The following is an 8,403-nucleotide window of genomic DNA, read 5'->3' as shown; positions in this document are numbered from 1 at the left end:
GTGCGCCCGCCCGCCGCGGCTGGGAGACGGGGCGCCGGCGGCGGCTGGGGGCTCGCGGCCGGGCGCGCTGGAGTCCCAGTGACTCACTGACTCACGGACTGGGGGGCTCACGGGCGCACTGACTGACTGCCTGGGGAGCTCACTGACGGACTGAGYGATGGACTGACTGACTGCCTGGGGGGCTGACCGATGGACTCACTGACAGACTGATGGACTGACAGACTGACTGACAGACTGTGGGGCTCACTGACGCACTGACTGACGCACTGACTGACTGACTGCCTGGGAGGCTCACTGATGGACTGAGTGATGGACTGACTGACTGCCTGGGGGGCTGACTGATGGGCTCACTGACAGACTGATGGACTGGYAGACTGACTGGCTGACTGACTGGGGGACTCACTGACTGACTAGGGGACTAACTGACGGGCTGACTGACTGACTGACTGACGAGGGCTCCCTGGCAGGCTGACTGATAGCCAGGGGGCTCACTGACTCACTGACTGGGAGGCTGACTGGCTGGGGCACTGACCGACTGACAGACAGGCTGACTGGCTGGGGGGCTCCCTGACTGACAGACTGACTGACTGGGGGACTGACTGAGAGGCCGTGTGCTGCTGCAGGTGGGCTCGGGCTTGGGTGTCTCCCTGCGCGCCTTCGGCCGGGCGGCCGGCTGCAGCGACCGGCCCCCCTGTGCAGACGTTGCGGGCTTCGATTTACTGCCGCAACGATACCGGCGTGCGGGGTGTTGCGGGGCGGGTGCCGGCGGTGCCCGGGGTGTTGCTCCGGGGTTGTTGCTCTGCCGCGAGCTGCCGGGAGGGCAGGAGGGGCTCTGCCCTGCTCCCCTGAGAGGGGCTTTGTTATCAGCCAGMGAGTTTTGGTTTTAGGGTACGGTCTAATATTTGAACTGGATTGCAAAACTGCTCATTCAGAAGTCCTGAGTCGGAGCCAGCCAGATTGACGGGGTTATTTCCTAACGTCAATTTGCAAAAGGTTGTTATTTACCTTCTGGTTATAGATATTTGAGGCCTCAAAGTTATGAGTGTTAGTTTGTGGGGGTTTTTTAGAAGCCTACTTCTAACAAACAAAGCCATGCTTTTAGCGCTTACCTGTGGAGGAGATGAGGTTTTCAGAAAACAAACAAACAAACAAAAAAACCCATAAAATACCATAAACCTGTGGAAGTTACAACACAGTGTAATTTTGGAAAAAGACAGCAATTTCCTTTGATTTCTTTATRCCCTACCATAAGTTCCTTATTCAAAATACTCAAAATATTTCATGTGTATCCACTTTTTTTTTTTTTAATTGGCATTCAACAGTGCACAGCTACTTCCAGTAGTGGAAAATGTTTATCTGGCATAAAAATTTGGGGTACGTACAGGTAAAGAAAGGTGTAGGTTCATCAGACCACTTCCAATGTATTCTCTCATCCTTCTTAGTGTAAGTAACTTCCAGATGAACGATATAACCATTATCAAGCACTTCTAAAATGTGGTAATAGCAACTCAGCTTTTAAATTGTGACTGCTAGAGGAGGAAGAAGCAACAAGTCATACTCTTTCTCATGCCCTCTCTAGGCCCATTCCTTTTGTCATGTCGTGCAACTTCAGGAACAGGAGAAGGGAGAACCTTCCCCCTCCTCATCCCCATGCCCTTTGCAGCTGGATGCCTCCTGCACCCCTAAGAAGTGGGAGATGTGAGGTTGAATCCCATTAGGCTAAGGAAGACACTGAGCCCGGCCTCCCCTCTTTTCTGAGTGCTTTAACCGGTTGTTTATCAGAGAAGAGTATCAGATACCTCTTATTCCTCCTCTAGACACATGGTAGGAGTGAGCACTGAGTTYCATTCATTTGTCTTCAGGGAAGGATTCCAGGCTCCGGAGGCGCCTACAGCTACTGACTTAGGAATGTTTTGGAGGGGAATAAGATTCAGATTTGTGTCCAATTGATTAGGTCTAGGTTGTTCTTTCTTGGGCTTGCGTTCTGGAGGACCCGATGTCCAATTAACGTTACGGTCTGGCCCTGAATCTGTTGCGAATGCCCCGCATTGGGAGAAATCTGAGTGGGTGGAAAACTGGGTGGATCAGTTTATGATTTGTAACACAGAACATGATTATCCTTATCTTGTACAGGGGAAGTTCAAGTAACACTTGGTCATAAACACTTCCAGTTTTATTATCCAGCCATACAATTAATCTGCATGAACTCCAGCAGCAATGGATTTTATTGATGATTACAGACCATGTGCAGTCTTTTTCTTTTTTTTTTGTTTGTTTGTAACTGCCATTAATTTTAACCTGCGCATTCCTTTTAACACTGATTTTCTGGAATTTGAGAAGGTTTTCACAGCAAAGTCTAAATTTTRCTGTTTATATGTACCTCTACACAAATGGCCCTAAAGCAGATTTATGGYAGTACTTTTTCTTAAATCCTAACCATTTAAATGGAAGTAACTAAGTTATTTTTACTATGTTTGGGCAGGATGTGTTACAATACCTTATGTGATTGTTTATCTACAGATTCGGATACAGTTTAAAAATCTTTAAAAGTCTTTAAAAATCTGAATTCTTTAAGAGGTTAGAATCAGGACTGCATTTTTAAGTTTCTATGGCATGAGTACAYGTTTGTGTTGGACAGCCTGCTTAATAGCATTTTTATGTAAATAATTGCATCTTGGCATCTTACAGAATAAACTAATGATGCTGCTTCAAGTCTTCCTGACTGTAGAGTCAACAAGTAGACAGAAGTATATTGATTCACAGTACATAAGAAGGTCTGTCTACACAACCAAAGGACTGAAAACTTCTTTTAATTAAAATATTTTTTAAATAAATTCTAAACTTTTCCCCCTGGTTTTCTTCAAGTGCATATTGCAGCCTAGCCTAAAGTTGGGATTGTCACAAAACTGCAAAATCAGTTGGTGTCATTTTTCGTTGATAAAAATTATCCACAAGGAGAGTAGATACAAGTGAAATAAATTAAAATTCCAGCATTTAAAAACTCCAAATATATGCAAGTATATATTGCATGTCAGTAGCTAGTACAGTGAAAACACTAGTAGAATGGGACTTTGTTTACAAGTCTTAAAGATTGTTGATAGAGAGTGAGTAATTCTTCAAAATTTAGAGATAATCCTTGGATTTATTTAATTGGACTTCCTGGGGAACATATGACTGAGAAAGTTAAATGAATAACCTACAATACACAAAAGCATCATAGGTTGAATTAATCAACTGATGATTTAAATTCCAAGTATAGTGAGGTAATATGTGCGTGTCTTCCATCACATGTATTGAAATGCAAATACCTGTGGTTCTCCCTGCTGTAATTGTCCCCTCTACCCTAAGTGACCAGCCCTTAGAAAAGTACATTAAATTATGAAAATCTGTAGTCAGCCATTACCCATCACATATAAGCTTTAGAGATTTAGAAGAGATAGATTAATATTTTGAAAAACATGAATATTATTATCTTAATCTTGCTGGATATGAAAATTGCTTATACAGCAGTCCTAAGTAGCAAGATTCATACAACCTTTGGTGCTCTGTGAAATTCTATTTCTGGAGGAGTTGAATATTTTTAAGGATACTAGAGTAACAGGTGAAAGTAATGTCAATATAGGAAACCATGGTCTTCAACTCCTTATCTGAATGTGTTATCACAAGCACTCTGGAGCAGCTCTGCTAATCTCACGTCTCGGGTTGCAGCGTGCGCAAGGGTGGTCTGCCAAAATGCTCAGTGTGGTGGAAAATTTAAAAACAATACCTGACAGTAACCCTATCCTGTACCCACATGGCGCTGTTTACTCACAGCCGGATCTTCACAGGCAAATCTCGTTAAGCCAGAGCACATTTCTTCTGATAGTGTCAGGATCGGTTTCTTTCTTCTGTTTACCTTCCTAATCTGTCAGAAGTTGCCTGCAAAGTCCTTTGAGTTTCTTTCAGATTTGCAAAGCTGTGCTTTCTTAAGGAAGCATACTGACTTTCTTAATCCAGTAGTTAGTTATATAACAAAACCAGAAAGCCAGCAGTTGACTGTATAAAATGCAAGCTGTTTTGTTTAAGTCTGAATTCATTTAACATGCTCCTGGTTATTGTGTGCAGGATTCTGCTCTCCAGCTGATACAAACTCAGCAGTCAGTACTTCAGCCAGTGAAATTAAATTGGCATACAACTGGTTTATGTAAGATGGAACAGACTCTTTAGCGTCTTTTGTATGGTCCAAGCTTTCTATTTACTCAGTGGCAACAGACTTTTAGTATCATGTTTGGAGGGTCTTGAGACCCTCTGTCACAATTTTTATTTTAACAGGCAGGATTTTGGTTGCCCGTTGCCCCTTTTGCATTGGCTCACTAAACCAAAAATAACTGTTGAAGTCATTGGCCTGATTCAGTTAAACTGTGCTTAGGACGCCTGCCGGGAAGAGGAGATGAAGATAAATGTGCCACCTGTTTGGTACACCAGTCCCAGGGATGGCTGGTTACCAAATCATTCCCCAGAGTAGCTTAAAGCGGTCTCAGAGCTGCTCTAAGGAGTGATTTCTGGCTGGCTTGTGAGACTGCGGTGGTACTCTGGTGTGGCCTCTTCCTGCTGAGGCGTCTCCGTGCCCAGAGCTGTGAGAGGGAAGGCATTGACTGCTCTGGCTCTCCACTGTCCCCRTCCCACGGTTCCTCTTAAAGGAGGGAATCCTTAGCTGGCTAGTGAGGGAGTTTGAGGGTCCTTTCCCACTGCCGGAAGGCTGCCAAGAGGCTGGCGCGGAGCCAGAGACCCTCCTCAGTGGAGCACGCTGGTGTTTCCGAGAGCAGAGTTAGGTTTCTGACCTGTTCCACTGACATCATTTTCATGTCCCAAAGGATACCACCACTTAAATGTATTTGGCCTGGTGGCGTTACAGTTCTCTACTAGTATAGCAGTCTGTATAGCATGCACTCAAAGGGCCAATTCTCTTTTCATTTACACTGAGAAATTCCTCTGGGATGCGTGAGAGTGCAGCAAAGGTAAAAATGCAAAATTCCAACAACAGTAGAGGGGAGGATCCTGAATCCACGTGGTTTGCATGGGTGGGGAGTGAGATGACTGAGTAGGGAAAAGTTGCCAAGTGGGAAAATGTTGCAAGAGGTCAATGTTTTCTGCTCTTGGCGTAGGTGAGCCAGCAGAGAAAATGGATTGCCCCCCGCAGGGCACATGCAAGTCCCAGAGGTACAAACTGGAGCATAACGTTCTTGTAGCTGAAGGATAAGTAAGGGACACTGAGTGTTTAAGACAGCTGCCCAGGGAAACCAGCAGATGGGCTGCAGAGCAGCAACGTTTGCTGTTTTCTCTCCGCTCCCCGCTTCCTGCTCCATGGTGCGAACGGGGAGCAGTTCGAGCGGGTTGCAGAAGAGCCCGCGTTTGGTAGCACGGACCCAAGGACATGCCGTCTAAGCGCTGCGAATGCAAGATGCAGCATGCTGTGCTGTTAGGGCTGCTGGTAGCATGGGGCTCTTCTCTCTTGTCATCTGTCAGAGCTTGAGTACTAATCTTTAATCATGAAGTGTTGGCCTCTGATCTCACTGGGCAGGAGTATGTATCTAGTGTTTTGATGAACTCTCAGTGCTGACAAGGAGTCACTTTTTTCCCCTCATTGCAGTTTGTTTGCCTTTTTTGGACTGTTTGTTTTATTGAGCAAATTCCTAGCTAAAAATCCAATAGCAGGTAAAGGATAATTAGGCAACAAACAAAGGTGGCTTCATTTTATGATGAATGAATTCAGGAAGGAGAAGCAGGGATACAAATTAAAATATGCTTCTCTACAAATGGATTCTACTGTTTTGAAATAGCATAGGAAGTGGTTGCAAAAGAAGGAAGCCTTTAGATTTCAAAGCCCTGTGAATTTATTCAGTCGTAGGTAAAAAGGATTAAGTTTAGTGTAAGAACATGTATACATAATTATGCCTTATCTGATGACTTTAAGTAGGATGGTAAACATAACTATTTGAATGTAGGCATCATTAAGTGAATCGTAAGTCACCTCTCTATATTCATAATTAGTTTCAGTTTGCTTAAAATAGTAGGGTCCAATTCTATTGGCATCTGTTGCTACTCAGAGTCCTGGATGAGAGAGTACTCTTTGACCACTGAGTCACAGGCAGACCTATAATCCTTCTACTGACTACGTTCATCTCAAAACCATCTTTGCCCCCAGAATCTCACTCCTCCAGTGTTTAGGAACTTTCTCATAAGCTTCAAGCTGCTCCTAATCCAGTATAACTGGGCTGCTGCCAAATGCAGTGAGCCTGTTCCCCAGCCATGGGTTCCCTCTGCCTCCTTTGCATCAGAGCTAGTGCAAATGAGAGCACAGAGCGGGCCAGACCAAGGAAAAACTGTTCTTTTTTCTTTTTGATAGGTTAGGCCTGTGCTGAAAAAAAACTAATTGTCAGTACTAACAGATTAGTTTAAAAATAAACACAAAGATTATGAGCCGGATATACTGCTATGTTTAGCCTTCTTTATGAAAAATACAGTACATGGACTTTATTTCTCTTTTAAGATGATAGATGGAAAACCACTGCTATGTTTATTTTTTTAGAGGTTCTGAAACCCCACAGGTGAGAGGTGCTGATGCACAGAGCCTCTGGAAACCTTCACATGATTTGAGCCGTGCTTCCGCCCCTCTAGACTTTGTGTGCTGCTAGACCCATATTAAAGAGAAAAATCAGATCATTGCAGTGATCTGTTTATACTGAAGGAAGATTGTTTTCAGTGTGAAATTCATATTGTTCATAAAGAGATGTCTGAATATTCTTATATGTATGTCATTTTAGTGAAATTAATAATGAATTTTTTTATTGAGCCATTTTTTACAGTGTTTTACATCCTGACAAACCCTAATGATCTCAGTAGAGATCATACATAATACATCAGCATTTGTCTCATTGTTTGAGACTCAGGGTAAGCACAAATACATGTTCTGTAACCTTGAACTTTAGATTGCAAACTTGCCTGTCCACTGAAATGATAAGAGTGCTCAGGTGTTTGCAGGAGCCGGGTGCCCATACAGAGCACAAGCACTGTTTCTAATGCAYGATTTTCAGATATCATATTGAGAACTGCTGCCCAGTAATGTGCTTGCGTCCTCTGAAAACTGGCCCTTACATTCATGGCAGGTTCCAGATAATTACTATTTCTGATTCACCCAAGTGCTGAAGCAACATCTGAAGTTAATATAGCATGTGAGAACAATATCTTTATTTTAAAAATCCATCAAAACCGGGCATGAGTTTGGGAAAATCTGTGGTTACTCCCACGTGCATAAGGGATTCCATTTTGGGGAAGAAGCTTGAGGAATCTCAGCAGCGAATGCAATGAACTGACAAGCATTTATAAACAGGGAATTACTGTGAAAATATTTCGTCAGGGCTATCTCARCTATTCAGTTCCTACTGAACCCAGCCTCAGGTTCTTACACAATGTTTTGCTAAGTTTAAACATTTGATCAAGTACGTTTTGATTCATAGGAAAACAAACAGGTTTGACTTTTTTCCTTTCTTTCTTAAACCTAAACCGGTTAGACTGCATTCTTGTTAGCCTGAYGTCCTTCATGAAGAAGTAAGTATTACACAGAGAATGTATGCAATTTCTGAATAGAAAACAATCTGTGGCTCTACTAGCRTCCTTTAATTTACAAATCATAAAGGGAGGTGAAGTAGTTTGTGCTGTCCTCACACTGAGATGCACTCTGCTAAGATGTGGTTCAGACTATGAAAAATAAGGACAGACTATCTCACTTTCCCTTTATGATTTTTAATGAGACAATCACAGCAGTTACTTGCACAGATAATGTTAATGAATATTTTAATTCATTCAGAGCTGTTTATGTAATCTCTTGTGTTCTTCAGTCTCTGACCTTGTGCTTTTTTTCCTGTCGTCTTTCCACTTCTTGTACATGTCCCTCTTATGTAGTGAGTGTTTTCATCCTCTATAGTGAATAGTTTGCACATTGTTCTCAGAGACTCTGAAGGAGGGGAGGGGAAGGGAAGATGAATAAGCTACCAGGAAAGTTCTGTAGATTATTTACAAGACAGTAGTTAAACAAAACGAAACAAAACCCCAGCAGCTTCCCTGCACATCTCTGATCCTAAGAAAAATTCTTCTGCTCTGAAGTCCATGCTGAGGAAAGATTTGAGATGGGACCTTATGTTCACTTATCCTTCTGAGTGTTTACAGTGTATAGCAGTGCATTTGAAATACTTGGCCTTTCCATTTTATGCCCGCAGTTAATTTTGTGGAGCTACTTAAGTAGCTTAAATTTTAATCCACAGGTATTTGGAGGAAGGAGGAATCAGTGGTCAAAAAACACAGCTCATTAATTTTACATAATAGCAAAAGAATAAATAGGTCAGTATTCTATGCATTATTTTGCTA

The sequence above is a fragment of the Apteryx rowi genome, unplaced genomic scaffold, assembly GCF_003343035.1.
Source record: "Apteryx rowi isolate R43461 unplaced genomic scaffold, aptRow1 scaffold_125, whole genome shotgun sequence".
Taxonomy (NCBI): Eukaryota; Metazoa; Chordata; class Aves; order Apterygiformes; family Apterygidae; genus Apteryx; species Apteryx rowi.
Note: the sequence above shows the minus strand (reverse complement) of the source record.